Raw genomic sequence first — 17,214 nt, 5'->3', positions numbered from 1 at the left:
ATCATAAAACAGGCGCCACTGGATTAAAAAGTAACCTTAAACTGTTTAGTGTACACAAAGGCAGCCCAGTCAAAACACTTCAACAATGATTTAAAATCTCAAGTTAGAGGCCAGTTTCAACCTTCAGGGAAGCCTTCTCTATTCATAAGGAGCTTAACTAATCATAACTTGCCACGACTTATCAGAACTGGATGCAGTGTGCCGCGGCATGATAACTGAGCTCTGAAAATGTAACAAAAGATGCCTTGTTTATTAAAATAATGGTGAGACTAACCCCCAAATTTTAATCTTTGAACTTGGTGGGGGAAAAACATCCTGTTACTTCTTAAGTGTTTCCACCAGCACGCAGAGAGCCTTAGCCAGGCAGCTCCTGTTCACGTTACTGAGAGACGTGCAGGGCAGCACGTGTCCCAGGAACGGAGCTGGAGTCTGAAATCCGGTCCCAGGATGCTCCATCGAGTGTATCCCCAGGAAGCGGGCTGGCGGGTACCAGACACACGGCATTTCTGCAGACACCTCACTGTGGACATAAGTACGTCTACCTGAACCATAGTATCACTTTCAGCTGATATAAATTAACAACCTAGTGTTTAAGAAAACACTAGTAGTATCTATTTTTTAACACGATAAATACTCTAGCTCTAAGAAAGCTTCAGAGCAAGGGTTAAATGGAGCCCAAAAAGGACCAGATTTCTATCTGCATTTTCTTCGGTGTAGTTCCAGATGCATTAAGACCTCAGCAGAGACCTGCAAGTATAATGTACGGCTTTCTTTTATCTGTCAGCAAAAAAGGGGGAAAAAAACAATATGAAAGAATGAAGCAGTGCCAAATGCTACAAGAAAGGCTTAATAAATAGAGCCCAGGGTCACAAAGTTGCTCTTATTTGCCCTGAAATATATCACTGAACTTCTGTATATTCATATTTGTTTACATTATAAATGTACTAAATGAGCTAATTATAGTGATCATAATTTACAATTAAAAACAAACAGTTAGAAATTTCAAAGGCTTTCAATATCTTTTCTTTAATCATTCACCCAGGCTCAAAATATGCATTTTTTAGATTAAAGCATTAAAGTTGCTAATTATATTCTCAGAACTAACAATTATTTCTTTACCCTTTTACTACCTTCTTCTGGCAACAAAAAAATGTCAGCACTGATTTAATTTTTTGTTATTACAGGATTAAAGAAGTTTCTAAAATGCAATTAAATGTGCCCTATAGCTATAGTAACTTTCCTATCCGCATCCAAAGCCTCTTCACTAAAACAACAGCATAAAAAAATTATTCAGACTTTCTAGACATACTTTTTTTCTCCTTTTATAACACATTCCTTTGGTGATTATCTCCAATGACAACTCAACAATCTTAATGAGACTCTGTGCACATCTTGATCTTGGTGAAAGTAGATTAATAGGAGAAAATGAAAGTTAAAGAGGCTGTTAAGAGTGCAAAACCCCACACATGTCAAGCACTGGTTCTTCACCTTTGGGAGCTCGGTTCAAGCTCACCCTGAGGCCCTAAGCGAAAAGTTCAATGGGCTCAACTACGTCCCTATTTGATACATCACAAAATCAATTACTTTATGGTGGTACATTTGGTAACCTATGCTCAGACAGAATCAAGTTTTTTCCCATTGGGAATTCAACAATTATCTACTCAGCGAATTATTCTCAGATAAAATAGAAATACCTGCTGTCAGCAGGAGTTTCTCATTCTATTGCCTATCCGTTTAGTAGTTGATGTGTTTTGGAACAGTGATGTTGCACTCAGACCATGCGCCATTGGCCACCGTGCGATCACAGTGACACGTAGTGACAGGACACCAAAGCACGATTCAGTGCCCAAATTTGTACTGTTTGGAAAAGAAAAACAGTCATTGCAAGTAACCAAAATTACACCAGAGAAAAATTGTAGCAGGACACGTCATTCAAAATGCTACAGTTGCTCAAGGAGTTAGCTTCCGCTAGATGACCCCAAATGGTGAGGCCCTGAGTTTAATTTTCATATTGTGAGCAGCAGCAGCAACAGCAGGAGCACACTGAGCCGCCTTACTAGTAGCACTCCCAAATCTACATCTTGTGCTACTTGATATGATATGCCTGTTGCTGGAGTTGATATATTTATGTTAATTATTTAAAATTGTTTCCAATCTAAATACATAGAGTTTTCACATAAGTGAATGACAGCCTGCAAAATAAATACAAGTCACTGAGTGGCTTAGATATGGAATATGCACTCTGTATGCTGCTGCATGGCTGCTTAAATCAAGCCCCATTCATTGCAAAGGGCCATTTCATACCCTGCAGCGATCTGCCCAAACTAAGCTCAATTTGCTCAGCCTAATTTTCAGCAGTCAGAATTTTGTTTCATAAGATCACCAGCAACAAAATGAACGTTAACCAGCATCCTCTGTCAGCCCTGGCTGACGGCACACACAGTCACTGTCCCTGAAAGGAATTAGTCAGTCCTAGGACCAAGTAAGTTGCCACTTACACTGTGCATGTTGTAGTCATTTGTGGAATATATTTTGCTTTAAAAAGACATCTTTCAGAAAAAAAAAAAAAAATCCAGTTGTTTGTTTGCTTGTTTTTTCACAGGGGACAATTAAACAGAATTTTTATCTTATTCTCCCTACAGACAGAAAACTGCCCAAATAACAGAGAGAGGCCACATAATAAATGATAGAAAGACAAGAAGTCAAAATTCCTGTTTACTCCTACACTTAATACAGGAACATAAGGACATGCAATGTCACGGAGAGGATGCAAATGTAAGGACAACACCAGGGCCAGTTTTAGTCATGTTGACTTCTTACTACTGCTCAGCTAATTACACTTCCCCAGCTATGAAATGTGGATAATATCCTTGGCCCCTCTCATACAGAAAAACTAATCAGGGAAGTATTCAGATAATGAAGAATGCCATTGAAAACAGTAAAAAGAAATTAATAATTCCAAATGCAGTGCAGCATTGGATTACATCAGCTGGCACAGTGGACAATAAATAAGGCCTAAGATTACAGACTAGGCAATGAAGCCAAAAAGAACGATTCAACACTTTCCTTATTCCCTGTGAATCATCACTCTTGTGTGCAAAATGAGGCAAAAATAATACAAGATCTGTTAATAAGGACACATACCTGAGGGAAGCTGACTTAGGATTCTAGGGCCGTTCTCTAAATTGGGAGTGCCTGATCTTCCAACCTAAATGACTTGCAATGTGTTTTTTACATACACAGTTACAAATAAGTTATCATTTCTACAAAAATAACCTGATTATTAAGTTGATTGTTTGCAAAATAAATGAGAAATGCTTTCACCGCTTCTCTAGAGAGATGCAAAAGATTTCCTTTGTACCCTTCAATTCTGTGAGCACTTAGTGAGTTTCTCATAGGAAAAATGCACTGTTAGGAGCACTTCAATTCCTCTGCAAATGGTACATTCCTCTAGTGAACTCTATCAACAAGCCCACTTAAAGCTCATGCTTAGTTTACTACATCTTGCCAAGGAGACTCTTTCTTTCTGTTCTTTCAGGACCAGAATTATGCCTATTAAAATGGTGATGAAGAACGATGGGACAATTCAGAATTTCACAAGCACAGAACCTAATGTACCTGCTCTAATTCAAGGAAGCCTCTGGACAGTCATCAGGCCAAAATCTTGATGGAAGGATTTTGAAGACTGAATAAATTGCCTAAAATAAAAGAAAGGAAGAAGTGTATCAAAAGTTATAATACCTACTTTATTTAATGTGTAGTCCTGAACAAAGGGGACTTAGAGCAGGCAATAAAAACTGATTTTTCTTTTAGAGCATAGCTGGTATAACACACCACATACTTTTTTGTAACAGCTCAGTGGGAATACTTATTGATATGCAGATTGATTGGAAAATATAAAACCTCAAGCTAAATTGCTGCATAGGATGGCTATAGCACAAATTGCGCTTCTCATACGTTCTTCTGGTAGGTAAGATTGAGGTGAACTGGGATGTGTCAGAAAGATCAAAGCATGAGATGCTGCATCAAACAGAAGGGAGAGCAAGATACACATTGTCCTGGAATGTTAAGACTGTTACCTTGGGACAGTCAAGCATCCTGTCATCATCCTTCTTGAGCTTCAGAAGGAACTCTAGAGAGTACTTCCATCCACCATTCCAAAAGAAATTAATGGTTCTACTAGAGCAAATCACTGCCAGATCACAAACCTGGTTGACAATCAGCTGGCAGGAATATGGACTGCCCATTGCTTGGGTCAAGTCAGGAGATGTTTGGAAGGAATGATGAGGCAACATGCAACTAGCAGATCCTTATCCACTGAGCCTAAGAGGGGTGATGTTGGCAGGCAAGCTGCCCAGCTATGTCCAAACAAAATCCTGCTGAGACCATCTATGGGTTCAGAGCAGCATTCACAGCAACTATTCTTCTCTGTATTCACTGGTGTTCTTCAATTCAGGCTGAATCAGGACACTTAAATAGTATTGTATAGGTTTGCTCTCTGAACAAATGATTATAAACCAAAAGGTTTTCAGACTATACATGCAAAGTTAGCTACATGATACACTATTGTATTGTTATAATCTCCAGAAAATAAAAGCCACCTTGTCCACCTGCTGACAAAAATGGATCATGTCATAGAACCACAGAATCACAGGATCATTTCAGGAGTGCTAAGAGATATAGAGAATTGAATAGTAAGAGCATTTTATGAAGGAATTTCCCAGGTCTCCTGTCAACATTGGCGTGTATCAGTGGCTTTTTCTAGAGTTAAAAAGGCAAGAATCCATTACAGAGAAAGTCCACAGCATAATTAGAAAACAATCAACACTTTCTCTACTGTTGATTTTTTCTTCACTATAAACTGCTTCATTGACTTTAATTAAACTTGCCCTAGGTTACGAAGCTGGTAAGCTGCAGAAACATTTAAAAATTAAATAAAATAAAACCATATTTCTTGTCAAGATGGTTTTACCAGCTTGCTTACCTGTACCACGCTTCTGGTTTAGAGGATTTTTAAGTTATTAGAAATACTGTATGTGATACTGCAAGACTGTTGGTTTTGCTCTTGAATTAAAATGACCATAGTTTGTGGATGTTTTCCTTCACCAAAGACTTTGGGAAATTTCCATTAACTTCAATAGATGCCAGAACAGGCCTGGGAGCAGGAAATGAAGAAATATACTGTACCCAAATGAAATTGCAGAGGGAATTTAGGTGGGCAGAATGTAATTATTCACACTTTAATCTGGATAGAGCACTAGGTTTATATCCCCATTCTGGCAAACATATACCAAGATACATAATAATCAAGAGGAGCAGTGCTACTGGCTCTCCTCTGAGTCAAAAGATAAGACTTAAAGAAGGAGAATGATCTGCTTGCTTGATATTGAGTAAAAGGAAGGAAGGAGTGACATTTATTGCATTACCTGCAAGACTTGCCAAAAAACAAAATGCATTAAATAAATAATCACGTTTTTGGGACCTTCATCTAGAATGTAGACATCGCTTGTGGAATCAAAAGAGGTTTTGAAAAATCAGAAACTTGCTTCTTTGCTGGTGCATGCACTCAGGTACATATGCAAATGAAAAATGTATGGCTTTCCCTCTTTTGTGGACAGTCCTAGGGGACAATCTCTGGAAATTAGTGCCTTGGCAAAATACTAATACTTATAACTTCTATATTCATTGATGCAGATGAGGACAGCAAGAGGCATGGAGAAAATAATGGATTCTCTTGCAAATGTACCTGATTGTAAAATTTAAAAAAAATAATAATAAATCCAAATCTGGTAATGGAATTGCATTACATTCTAGCAAAGTGGATCCATTTCTGAGGTGGAACATGACAGCTTTTTAACTTTCTACAACAATATGTGACAGAAGAATACTACATTCAGTTGATACCGCAGGGCGATTTATGGAGGCAGAATGTAATAATATAAATTGAGTTTCAGAAAAGACACTGTGACTAATCTTACAAAAAATGCTACGGGATGTTTAATAATCCTGGTGGTTCAGAAGTTGTTCTTCAAAAAATTCTCTTAAGACTGATTGTTATTAAAGTATGTATTGCATTGGGTTCATTTTTCATTTAACTGTGTAGTGTAAAACTGCTGTCAAGTGCAAATATTTGCGTTGTAATTGGATCCCCATACAAATGGAATAAAGCCACCAACCCTCAACCAAACTTGCAGAATCACAGAATACTTAAGGCACTTCAAAGAGCCATGAGACAAGCATCTGTCCACATCTCTTGAGCTATCTCTACGAGTTCTCATTGGTGTTTATTGTGCCATTAATCGAAAACAAAGCAGCAGGAATAAGGCAGCACTCTAGAACTCCTTCCTTGCATTTCCTCTGGAATCCTCCTCCATTGCCTCCATTTGCCATTTAAGGCTATAGTGTTTATTCATTAAGCTATGAATGGTAATTTTGAAGAGATCAAAGCGAGCTGAGAGGAGAATGTAATACATATAGTTAGTGAGCTTGACTCAAATCCCTTAGAAATTAGCAGAAGACTGTTTTACTCACCTTGCCTGAGTCCTGGTGGAGAAGCAGAGGTTTCCGCAGTGTTCTCCCACTGTCCGCAGGAAGGCTGCGACTGCACACATCTGAAGTCCCAGTCTGAGCCTACGTGGTTCTACAAGGAGACAAGAAAGAAACAGGCGCCATTCCGCGGCTCCGCCGCACCCTGTAACAGCACAACGAGGCAGCTCTCCTGCTCTGCTGTTCCACAGCAGGGGCTGTGCAGGATGAGGCCTCCACGGGGCCAGGAGCACAGAGGCCCCAGGGATGGCAGGGCTGACCCAGCCAGGAAAGGGGCAGGTTGGGGCCAGCATGGCCTTGGGGACACGGATGGGACAGGGATGGCCCTGTATGTGGGCCTGTGGGGGGCCCATGGCCAGGCAGGGCTGTGGGGACTGGAACCCAGAGGGGCTGACCTGGGCCGGTGAGGCCTGGTGGTACCCTCAGGGCCCTGACACTTCAGAATAAAATATCAAGAAAACAAATCTTACATTTGTCTTGTTTCATAGGACTTCCCCTCTTTCCACTTTGTGTTTCCCCTTGCATTTTCCCCTGCATTTTCTTTAAGATTCAAAATCTGCATAGCCAGGGCTTCCAGTACTACATTCAGCTCTTTTCAGTTCACTATTGTTAGGAAGAATAAACGAAAAAGTAAAGTTTGTGCTTTTTCAAAGGCTATCCAAATGGGCTGAGATCCACTTATATGGTATCCATTCCCTGGCTTCAGAAAAAAACAATATTTTTATAACTCCGGAGAATTTACTCCACCTAAAGGTTTGGCTAACACGAGCATTTTCATCCCAGATTTTAGGCTTCCTATAATGCCATAAAGTTTTTGTTAACAAACCCACAAGTTCCTTGAAGAACTTTTCTCAGAAGGTAAACAGTAAGATGTTTAATGTACACAGTATGTCAGGTTTCGTCCCAATATCTTTCTTATGGCTCTCAGCCTTTTCCACCACACGATACAGTATGTGGCAGAGACCACCCAGTAATGATTTTTTTCACTTTATTTCACATTACGTTCTTTGTTAAGCTTAGTTCTAGACTTCAACTCCATAAGGTAAAATATTCCTAGATACTTAATACCCTGTGGTTTTTCAATCTATATTTAAAACCTGTCTTATCCACTGATCGTACAATATGTTCAGGGACATAAACTCCAACTTACCTCAGTTGATTCACCATTCAGATACGCTTGCTAAACTCTCAGCTAGCTTCCACAGATTTTTTTAAGTTCTAAGAGCTGAAATAAAAATACCATTTATACTGTATGATACTTATTAGAGGCGAGTCAAAAATGCATAGCAAATAATATAGAAAACTATTGTTTACCAAATATCCATGAGCTGATAATTTATTTGAATTTCTTCAACATTCTCCAGTTGTTACAGTTTTTACTCATTGCTTTTGAACTTATATCTTTCAGATGTTTATTAGTCAGATATTAATATTTGTCTTGGCTCTGACAAACATCTGTGCAATGGTTTCTGAACTAGTTGCAACCACACTTGCATGTAGAGCTGCAGCAGAACTGCAAGCAGCACAGCATCATCAGGGTGGTGCTGTCCCTAATAAATTAGCACTCTCAAGATGGAGGACATATCAGCTCAGGTGCAGCATCACTGGACTGTGGCTCTCTTGCTTTCAGAAGCCAACCTCGTAACCTCTCTGCATGCTGCCCCCCTCCCTGTGGCTGTATTATCCCTTCTGGCATTAGCTTGGTGTTATTTGCGTTGTGCTCCAATACACAGCTCTGTGGTACAGGTATCATATTTTCTGGCTACCAACAGAACCTTAAAAGTAAGCTTTTTTAGGGCTTTTCTCTTTCATAGACACAAATATAGAGAGTTGATATGAACATGACCTGTACTACTATTCTGGGACAAACTTTAAATACATGTAACTCATAGGACAGTCCAGGGTTAGAATTATTCAAAAGTTACATATATCTGTGAAAAAGCTTTCTTTTCTTGGAATTACCCGTTCCGAGTTAGAGCTATCATTAAGCAATGTGACCAGAAATAGGTTTGGCACTCAATAAAAGCCATTTAAACAAGGAATACATTGTATATCATAATTCTCTAAGCACAGAGCTGCCAGCACTAATGCAGATGAAAAAGAGAACCAGAAGAAGGGTATTAGTTGATTTGTTAATGCACATAAGTGTCAACAGGTGTGATCAACTGGAAAGAGGCAGGTGTTACCAATGTATTGGTGCTGTCATAGAAGAACGATGTCCTGCACAAGCCTTAACTGTAAAATTAAAACTGAAAAGCTGTTGAAATCCTCTATCAGCCACCACCTTAAAAGTATTCCATGTCTGAATTAAGGCTGGAAATGTGCCAGAAAAAAACCCCTAGTACTTAAATATGTGGGTACTAAAATACTTGAACTTAACTCTGACATCTGCACATTTAGATTTTTATGCTCCATAAAGATGTCGTCTTCAAGGGAGGCAATCGACCCTATTTCCATCCCCTGTAGATATTAATTTGTCATTTCAGCTAAACACAGCACCATCAGATAGCTGTCCAGCTAAAATATTTTGTTTATATATCCACTATACCATCCTTAGCAATGAAGAGTTAAGATCATCCAAAAAATTAAGATCAAAAGTTCTTCATTTTGAGACCATATAACTTTATGACAAAAAAATACAATATGAAGACTTAACTTCAGAAAAACACATATTTAAAACTGGCAACCTAAACAAAAAGTCTGGAAAAGAGTGCTATTTTTGTACTAAAATATTTAATCCAATTAGTTTCTAGTTGATGTTGCATATAAAACCTAAAAATAATCTTAGCTTTTTTTCCTTTAGGTTTTTCTGAACATACTTCACTGCTTGTGAAAGTAAGGGATTAATAGCCCTTGAGATGGGAAAGCACAGTGTAGATTGGCACAGAACAAATTTTTCCTCAGCACAAGGTTGTTTTACTATACAAGACTGTTTTACTATACTTGCTTGAGTCTTGATCTACAAAAGCCCTTCTTTGCCAGTCCTCACAGAAGTCAGAGACAGAAAAGATTTGCGCGATTTCTTAATTCCAGAACATTGGGATCAACATCAGTCCATGTAGTTACCATACTTTTTCTAGTACACTGCTCTGCACTGAGTTATGAGCCCATCTAATGTTGAGGGCTTACTGTACTTCTCCAAAAAGTCTGTTCCACTATCTAACAAATAGCTCCTCGGAAAACAACTTTTCTTCGTCTTTTCAAAAATCCACTCACTTCATTACTCCTGACTACATATTCTTTTAACAGCCCTGGGCAGTGATGGCCAGTTATAGTGAACTGTCTCAAATGAAGAGGTAGTTTCATAAAACAAATCACACAGATTTACATATCTGACCTTTTCCAAATTCCAAATGAATTCTGCAAAGGAAGAGCTATTGCATTAACTCAATTTGCCCATGTGGCAGAGAGACCGGAATGGTACTCTCCAGAGAAAGCAGTACGCTAAAGCCAAGGTACAATGCATGAAATTCATTCTGGTGCAGAATACCATGTAGATTTGTGATGGTAAAATCCCATACAGCTCCTCTTTCGGGGCTTACGTGATTTAACTGGATACAAGTTGCTTGTTCTTTACATGACATACATTTCACTCAAAATGTCTGTAAAAGAAAGAATGGCCCTGTCTGGAAGATACACAGTGTGCCAGCAAAAGAATTTACTGAGCTGTTACCCAGGCTGAAACATTTTTCCATATGGCAGGACCATCAATGTGGGGTTTGTTTTCTTTGAACTCTGCCACTACTCTGTAGGTCCCCACAGCTACTGTCTCCTGAGCTGATCTGCCGAGTGGCCAATGCAGAGGCAGAACATACTACCAAAACGTACTACAAGGTCATCAGCATCTTCTGTGTTGAACTAAATCATTGTATTTTATACGATAAAATTAATACAAATGGCTAGTATAAAAGCATACAACTAAAATCTACTGAGCAAAATCCTCCATAAAGAAGGAAATTTCAGTGTTTGAAGGAAGCAACTACAGCTGTGCAGAGAGTCTGTTTCACAGGGTATTTCAAAATTAGGTGTTGTTTCTATTTGGGATAAAACTCCCCAAACATGCTAAAATTCATCATGCAGCAAATTCTGAAAAACTGCCATCTGGAAAGTTAAAAAAAAGTTGCCTCTCATAATTTCCAGACAAAGTTCTTCATGGTGGATGAAGAACTCTCAAACTCTTAGCAGGCTGGTACAGCCAAGAATTCCAGGTCCCTGACTACTTTTCGTTACACAGTTTGGAGTGAAGTGCAGCTAATTCCCTGTACACCTGGGGATTTCAAACGAACAGCAGGGCTTGCAAAGCAGCCTGACTGGCCGCTAGTGACTTGACTCGCTGTTGGTCTTTAACACAGGTTGCTGAAGAGTGAGGAGCCTGCAATTCTAGTGACCCAGCAGATTCCACACAGACTGGCAGAGTTGGGTGGGGAGACAGAGAGGAAAGCAAAGCTTTCTTGGATGTTCATTGAAACTGAATCATCTCTGCTAATGTTTTTTAATGCTTTGCATTTTAGAATTATCTTTATCAAATCCTCTTTTCTTGTCTGCACAAGAGGCACCATCTCGATGATGGTTATATAAAGAAAAAAACCATCAAATTGCAAGTGAGATCAGATTTGCTTTCAGTAAACCATTTTATTCTCAGAAGTGGGAATATACAGGGAGTTTCAGAAAGATGGACCCATTTTGACGGGGAAAAACTATTGGGAACAGAAACCTTGGCTTCTTGTCTCTCATTCTGCTACAAAGCGGTTAAAAAAGTAATCCTCAGAAAAGAATGACTTTGCAGATGTTGCAATTGCAGCAGCAAATGTGGGCCATGCCAGGAAGAATTACAATAACCTGAACTGTGTGCTGCAGTCTAACAACGTGCCATGCACGATACAAAATCTTGTGCCTCTGGTGAGGATGTTTTTAGCCAGTGAAGTTTCTCTAGCCACAGAAGATCTATGTTAGAACGTTATTAAGCCTATACCTGATGTTTACAGTTCAATCTGTCACAACGCAGGCACAAAAACCAAGACTATAGCACAGGAGTAGGCTATAATGTATAAGAATGCACATGAGGAAATGACTCCCACTCTGGCTGCCATCCTGATACCAACACAGCAAAAACTGTACGGCAGAACAGAGAGTTTTGTGCTAGAGAACAGATAAGTGATGTGGATTGAAATGATGGTAAATTTAAATTGATGGCCTAATTAGTATTATCTCTTTTTGTATTCTCTGTAAGAAATATTATCCAGGAGAAACTCATTTTGCATTAGTGTTGATATAAAGTGTAATTCTATAGCATTCCCATTGTAATCTAGCATTAATTAATGCATCATTATTCCAAAGTGTTAATTAAATTATTACAGAAAGGGACATCTGCCCCAGTTAAGAAAGAAAAAAAAAAAGAACTATGAGAATCAGACTTTCAAAGGTCTGAAATGGCGTGTGAGTTCCCACAACACTGGTAGAAGCACAGAACCAAGCAGAAATATAGGCATGATGAGCTTGTGGTTCATAAACCACAGTATGACATCAACACTTGGTCACTCATGATGGAGTCTGATGACAGCACAAGAGCCTCAAAGCCAGGCAGTCATCATAAATCTGAAATGGCAATTTTCTAATACAGTAAATTAAGTACCTTGTACACATACTATCTGGAATTACTCACAAGGAATTCAGGGAATTAAATAGGGGCATGAAAATACTCACAACTTCTGTAGGGTCTACTAAATACTCAGCTGCTGGGCAGGAATACCACTGTAAAGTCACTGGGAGTGTCAGGACAGTATTGGGATTAATTGCAAACAATCCCACACTCCTCGGTCCCGATTGCCTTGACCTTCTGCCCGCAGCTCTACGTGACTTCACTGAGATCTGAAATCAGCATTTGAGCTGTTGTTCTTGCTCGTATCAGCTGGGTGGTAGCTGCCTTCAAATGCAAAGAGGAGAAAACTCAGTCCTTTATCAAAGAATATACAGTCCAATCCAAAGCCCAGTGAAATCTATAGAAGTCTAACCACTGACTTCACAGAGAACTGGCATTTAAGCCTGTGTCTGAGAATGGCACAAGCAGACCTCAGAGGGAATGCCCCTGGTAGCAAGTGGGGCTCTCTGCACAGGGCCACACAAACTCTGTGGAACTGGGGTTTCTGTGAATTATTAAAGTCAATTAATAATTCAAGAAAACATTAGTCTAGAGCATGAAGCAAATTCTATGCGATGTGACCTACCTGCCTGCTATACACCAGGGCCAGAGTTGCTCAAGATGCTTCCAGGATGTGGCTTCCGTAAGATTCAGTGTCTACGCTATTCAACAACTCTGCCTGTTTCAAGAATTATCACTTTCTTTTGTTACATTTGGGCTTACATTGAAAGATCTTTAAAATGTAAAAGTTAAATGAGGCTCTTATAAAGAAGTGGTTTGGGTGCAGTATATTAAAGGCAAACTTCAAAGGAGCTCAAGATACCTTTCAAGCTAAGGTACAAAAATTTAAACAAGAACAAAAGCCTCTCTTGTATTTTGAAGCATTAATTGTTCCACTTCTGTTGATGTAAAGTGAAAGGAGAAGCTTTTAGTTAAAAGCATGTAGTATCAACCAACATGGAACGTTCCAAAGTCTCATGGAATAATTTTAGCTTTGATATAATGGCACAGGTGAATCCCAAATTATAATGCTTTCTGTAGTATATGCAATAATTTTCAGTAGCTGAATCCATTAGATAAACATTAGTGCTTGAAGAGGTTATTGGCATAAATCAGAGCTTCACCTTTTATATTTATAAGATATTTCATATTTATAAGGTATTTCATAACTTTGTGAGTGGTGTTTGTCACATAACTTTGTGAGTGTTGTTTGATATTTCATAGCTTTGCGAGCAAAGTTTTATATATCACATAGCCTGGTTTGCAAAGGACAAAATACAGAACATTGTTTGCTCTTTCGTCCATCTGTCAGTTCCCCTCCTTTAAGGAGGATGCAAAATTGTAGCAACTGTAAAGATATAAAGTCTGCCATAAGTTTCACAAAAACTGGCACCAGGATAGTAAAGAAAGAGCCAAATTGGTGCTTCTATGGAAGAAGGGTTTCAACCCAGACTGTAACAGTTGTGTTGGCTATTGGCCTCTCAGCTGGCCAGTCTGCAGGTCGTTCAGCGCCAACCACAACACGTTACCTTGCCCACTTGTAATTAGTCAAGCATACTCGGGGATACTGTGGAGGGATTTATGAGACACATGAAGTAATTGCAAGTCCCACGTGCAGGTACATCATAGAATACGCTCAGAGAGGAACAGGGAGTTGTTTTGGTGCAGAGGTTTACAAACGTGCAAAACCACTACATTTATTGGTGCTGCTGTGCATGAACAACCCATTGTGGTATAGTGTGCACACACTTGTAGATCTGCTCAGGAGAAGACAATACATGATGTGTACTGATATGCCTGACACTTATTGCATTTTCAATAAAATACATAAAACAAAAATTTCAATCTATAATGCCTCTAACTCTGGTCCATATAAGAAGAATGTGACAGAGAAAAGAATATCTTGTCAGTTCTGCTTTGTACCATGGCAAGAGTATTCCTACTTCAGACAGTAGTTAGGCAAGCTGAAACACATATCCATTTATAGGTTTTCTTAAAGGGAGATGCTAGTTACTCACACTGGGAAAAATGGTCCCAAATTTCAGAAATGTGATTTTTTTTTTCAGCTTTGGTAAGCTTCAATTTCACTTGTATGCACTAAGAATGTTTGAAAATAAGGTCCAGTGTCATTTCCTGAAGACTCATAACTAATGGTATAACATATATGTACACCTATATTACACGTACTGAATGCTGTATTTCAGTGCTTCTCTCTCTTCTGCATTCTATGGGATGTCAGTTAGCAGAAGTTAGGAGAAAATGTGTTTAACAAATCCAGAAGAATCAGTTGTATCTTTAAGAAAGGAAGCACCATAAATCAATAAAAATAAATTAATAAAACTAAATTCCCAGTCTCTCCTCTTTCCAGTTAGAAAGTACAGAGCTTCTAGTTCCTAGAATGGAGCTGCACGATTTTTGATTTTTAGATTGAGCTGATTAAGCTACGGAAATGCCTGATTAGTATGACAACATCAAAAGTTTGTTGCTGTGCTCAAGATCATTAACTTACAGCATTATCATAAACCCTACCGCTCTGCATGTTGTTTATTTTTACAGTGAACACTGGTTAAAATGCAGGCTTTACTATATATATATATATATATATATATGAATTATTTTACTACTCAGCTTTTCCTGCCAGATGTTTGAGTGGCCAGTCAAAGCTTCAAAGATAAGCAAGCTTGACTGACATGTATGCAAAAAGAAATATTAAAAAGTAACCTAATACTGTCTCTTTTGTTCATTCTTTAACAAAGTGACAGGGTATTTTCATTATTTGCTGAGTACTTATGGATAATAACAAATTAAGTGTTGATCAATCGATGTAATGATCCATTTGACCCAGAAATAATAACAAGAGCAGATATGCAGAATTTCTAATAAAATTACGATCCCAACAGAATTTGAATTCATTACTTTTGAAATACAAGGCAGACAGTTCCCTTTGCTAGCATGGATCTGAACTGGCAGAGGGTAAATTATCAAAGAGGCCCTTGTTGCTTGCATGCTGCAATACAATTTTATTAAGAATTACAGGGAAAAATTAATATAAGCACTCCAGCGCTCAGAGTCCTGAGGTACAGCGCAGCTTAGATCTTGGCACAAACTTGGGAACATGCCCTGCTTGGAGTACGTATTCTTTCAATTTAAATATTATTAATGTTGTGGGTAAGGTTAAAAGCTCAGCCCATGTCACAATGCCAACCTGCGAAAAGCCTCCAAACCTGCCAAATGGCCCGAGTCTGTCAGCGTGCGGTGAGCATGTTCCTGCCCTGGATGTTCAGTGCTAATGAACGAGTTACTGGAAGTGCAGATTCCAGTGCTGTGCTCCCAGCATCCTCGTACAGTGATTTCCTTTCCAGAGGAGTTGAGAATTGCCATGTTTCTCTGTATGGTGAACAACCTAATGCAAAATCATCACGCAGCAGAGTCCTAGTAAGCACAAGGATAATCTCCACTTCATGTCAGACTCGGTGCATCGAATTCAGTTCCCAAGTACTCGCAGTTGTAGCTCAGAGAAGCAGCTTTCCTTTTCACTGCTTCCCAATTTCTCCTCTTTTCAACTTGAACTCCTAAGTCTTCTAGTCCCTACAATGAAACTTTTAAATTGAGCTGATCATGTTACAGAAACGCCTGAGTATCAACCATGTTAATCCCAGCAGAGTGTGCTAGGTTTACCTTCTGTCGTAGAACAGTAATATATAGATCCTGGAGCTAAATTTAACTGCGTTCTCTTATATTCTGGAGGGAATCCAGCCCTGTAAGTATACGGCTCCATGCTGCTGTAGCTATATTGCTTTCTACAGCACAGGGCAGTGTAGATGTGCCCATCCATTCCCTCTGTGACCATCATGATGTCACGATGTTCAGGGGAAGAAATGGAATTAGCTACAGGAATAACATAGCAGAAAAAAAAAGGGGGGGCTAGAAATATAAGAAGACTGAAGACGTATCTATACTTAGTTTCAAGAGACTAAACAGCTCAAATTAGGTTTCCTGGTTCTGGTGTCTTTTCTCTCCTTCACTTTGTTCTATTGGGGACCAGATGATCAGCAGAGGATTATCTTCTAATTCCTCTCTAATTCTTAATTTGAAAGGGTGTCCCTGCAATCCTGGCCAAACACTCTTCTTGTGATCAAGCAGTTCCCTTGTTCAGATTAGAGAAAGTAAATATTAAAAACTATGACCTACTGCCTGTTACCGAGACTGTCAAAACCTGTTAACGGATGCTGTTCTTCAGATCTAAGGCCAGAACAGCTGATTTAACTCTGAAGTGGCCCTTTAGAAGCCATATAACAACACAACGTTTATAAACATAACATAGGCAACATCCAGATTCCTAAGAAAACATCAAAAAGATGAGCTAACAGATCTGGCAAATTCAAGTAAGTTTGCTAAAGAGGCAAATCAAAAGATTGCTCAGAAAAATCCGCTTTCAAAGGCATTTTTCCTACTTCTAAGCAAGAGAACTCAAACACTTCCATGAGGCAAAACTGGAACAGAACTGCAAACAAGCCATTATCTAAACTGTGATTGTTTATTCTGCTCAATTGAAAGTCAAGGATGAGAATGTAGGATTTAGGATTCTTCTTCAACAATAAATGCATTTTTATTTTCGCCCTCACCACTCAGTATTCATGCAAATGCGCAGGAGTATAAAACCTGTCTTTTCCTCTGCTCTTTTTTTGTGTCCTGGTTCTGTTCAAAAAAATGGCAACCATTTCTTTTGGCCTCTGTGAATTATATGCCCAAGTGAGGTGATGTGAATACAAACGCAAGTTGACAAATACATGAGTATTACCCATCTGGATGTGGGTGCAGGAGATGGCAAATGTACTACAGAAGAGCAGCTGCCAGAGGTAAGCATACAAAATGTGGCTCCTACACAAAAGAATGAGATTTTCAGGGAATCTGGTGGAAAGCCCGACAAGTACATTTTGTTGCTGCTAAAAGAATTTATTTCTGCTGAAACCTATAACTCCTGGGTTAATAAAGTGAACTTTGATGGGACTAGAGGGAAATATGGGCTT

At 39.0% G+C, this 17,214-nt stretch overlaps 1 protein-coding gene across 49 annotated transcripts in view; it reads right to left on the bottom strand.

Moving 5' to 3' along the window:
* The window catches only part of LOC135580042 (uncharacterized), a 494,152-nt gene that overhangs the window by 268,595 nt on the left and 208,343 nt on the right, over positions 1-17,214 (bottom strand). For 41 of the 49 annotated variants that reach the window (XM_065071243.1, XM_065071198.1, XM_065071196.1 and 38 more), the window contains 4 exons: positions 7,697-7,771; positions 7,017-7,149; positions 6,532-6,640; positions 3,619-3,698 (listed from right to left, as the gene is read on the bottom strand). The gene's annotated coding sequence lies outside the window, so the exon portion shown is untranslated. The remainder of the gene's footprint in view (positions 1-3,618; positions 3,699-6,531; positions 6,641-7,016; positions 7,150-7,696; positions 7,772-17,214) is intronic. The other 8 variants (XM_065071209.1, XM_065071212.1, XM_065071214.1 and 5 more) reach the window with 4 other exon arrangements.

This window comes from Columba livia, chromosome 8, assembly GCF_036013475.1.
Source record: "Columba livia isolate bColLiv1 breed racing homer chromosome 8, bColLiv1.pat.W.v2, whole genome shotgun sequence".
Lineage (NCBI taxonomy): Eukaryota > Metazoa > Chordata > Aves > Columbiformes > Columbidae > Columba > Columba livia.
The sequence above is the reverse complement of the archived record's forward strand: the minus strand, read 5'-3'. Positions and strand labels throughout refer to the sequence as shown.